Source organism: Penaeus chinensis, chromosome 4 (assembly GCF_019202785.1).
Source record: "Penaeus chinensis breed Huanghai No. 1 chromosome 4, ASM1920278v2, whole genome shotgun sequence".
NCBI lineage: Eukaryota > Metazoa > Arthropoda > Malacostraca > Decapoda > Penaeidae > Penaeus > Penaeus chinensis.
The window spans coordinates 31,810,770-31,813,269 of record NC_061822.1 but is presented as its reverse complement, the minus strand read 5'-3'; the positions used below and the strand labels follow the sequence as shown (position 1 = coordinate 31,813,269).

Below are 2,500 nucleotides of genomic sequence, written 5' to 3'. Positions count from 1 at the left end.
ATATATATAATTTTTTTTTTTACCATTGAAGTGCGTGAAAATAAAAACGAAAAAATAGTATGTCTGCGAACCCGGAAATGCTATGTAATACCTCCATTACTCAGGGTTTTAGAACAAAAAACAAATCCAGATGATGAAACTCGACCAATTAGCGGCGGTCTCTGAGCCGAGTCATTGCGACTTTTAAGAAAAGCTTGGCCATAATCAAGGCCATGCAGCCTCTGCTTGCTTCCGCTGGGGCGTCCATGTGGCCACGGCAGATGAGACATAGGGCCGCGTTCACTCTAATTCTCCTTGACACGCCCTTTCGCAGCATTAATCTCATTCCCTTTCCCTCTCCCCGTTTTCCGTTCGCGCGCTGCCATATTTAATATGGCGTCCTCGACTTTGAAGCCGCTTTTTCTGCTTCTCCCTCTGGTGGCTGCGGCAAGGAACTTCCGCGCGTCGAGATGGCTGCTTTATCGAATTTATAGTTCCCTCCGCGGTGCTCGGGTTTGATCAAAATTCCGTCCTTTCCTCATAATGGGCGCCGCCGCAGTGGCCAGACGCAGGCCTACTTCTGGGTTATTCGCCTTCCTGTTTATATGTATGTGTACGACTGTGCGTATGCACATACAATGTATATATATATATATATATATATATATATATAAATATATATATACACACACACATATATATATATATACATATAATGTATGTGTGTGTATGTGTGTGTGCGTGTGTACACACACACACATACGTATGTATATATAAATACACATTATATATATATATCTATATCTATCTATTTCTATCTATCTATATATATAATGACCTAACTGTTCATACGTTTGTATGGTTCCTTGTTTTTGTGTTTATGTGCACTTCAAGTAGGCGAATGTGAATAACTGATTACATCTTTACATCACATTTTCTTTCACTTCGATATTAATTATTGAACTTCTGTCGTCAGGAAAACTGATGCCTCTTCAATATTCGGGATTATAAAAACTATGAAAAATCGTTTTCAATATTAAAGAAGACTCGTCTCATGCATCCTTTTATTTATCAGCATATGTATAATTCTGAACAAAATATTAATGAATCTATAACTTTTGCCTCAGTGGTGAAATCATGGTAACAAAACATCCTCCTGATGTTTTGCAATTAAAACAGATTAATTTTAAGTCCACTAAAGAACTTCGATTTTACAGAAAAAAAAAAAAAAAAATAGAAATAAAAAAGCTAGACAGACAGACTAGACAGCTGAAGGTCTACGTGCGTATCGACTTTTCAAGGACAACTTTCTAAAACGCGGGAAAATGCAACGCTGACTTCCATACAACGTCTTAGCTGTTTTTTTTTTCATTTCTACAGGAGTTATAGAGGCGCTCACTTTCATTATTTATACTAAAGGTTTCATTATTTCGTCCTTTTTTATTATTTTTCTGCAAGAACGGTTATAGAACAAAGATACGCAAAAAAAAAAAAAAGAAGATGGCTAAGCGTGTGAGGGCTGAGTTCCAGCTAAGACTCTATTACTTTTCAACATTTTTTTTTTGTTACCATTGTAATACCTTTTATGGAATACTGTCAACAAAGATTCATTTGAACTCTCTAAGGCACGTAAAAATATCCTTTTCCACGAACAGAGGGGGGATTTTTTTTTGCCGTGCCTTGTGAGTGTTAAAGACTAGGGTCGAGTATATAATACAGTAGACTAGAGTATAACTTAATTACAGCATAATATAATAACGTAAAGTGTTTACCCTAGCATAATATTTCTCCCCAACTTTATGTAAAGACTATTTTCCTCTAAAATAGGATTTCCCTATCTTACTATTGAATTTCTCCCTAGAATAGTATTTCCTCCTATTACCCTATTTGCTCTAGAGCAGGGGTTCCCAAACTTTTTGTTACTCAGTACCCCTTAGGCTTTTTATAGGTTCCCATGTACCCCTAACACTAAAAATTAAGCTTAATAGTAAAAAAGGACATTTTAATATTTTAATTATTTAAGTCTGCATGTTTAGATTACATAGGCATCTTAAATGATGAAAACAGAAATAAAGCAATTACTAAGGTTTCAATAAAGGTGGTGCTAATCAACACAAAGAAAATGAGAAAAGTGCAATCTGAGTGCAGATTACAACACCATGTATTGTGCAAGTAATTGTTTCCTTCAGACCAAATGTACCCCCTGAAACGTGCAAATGTACCCCTGGGGGTACATGTACCCCAGTTTGGGAACCCCTGCTCTAGAGGATATTTCTTCCAAACTTTAGCATCTTCCCTACTTACAACGGAATCTCCCCCCCCCCCCAGGACAACATTACCCTCTGTATTTTTTTCCCCTAGGACGCCATTCTCTCCTGCTTACTCAAGAATTTCCCCTAGAATATCATTCACCACAAGGCGATTTCTCCCTAGGTCAACATTCTCCTCCTACTTGCTCAATAATCTCCCCCTAGAATACTATCCCCCCCACTTACAATAGAATCCCCCCCCCCTCCAGGAC

The 2,500-nt window shown here is 37.5% G+C and overlaps 1 protein-coding gene across 1 annotated transcript in view; it reads right to left on the bottom strand.

Annotated features, from left to right (window-relative positions):
- LOC125024973 overlaps nt 1-2,500 on the bottom strand; it is a 60,393-nt gene that overhangs the window by 7,260 nt on the left and 50,633 nt on the right. The gene's annotated exons all lie outside the window — the stretch shown is intronic.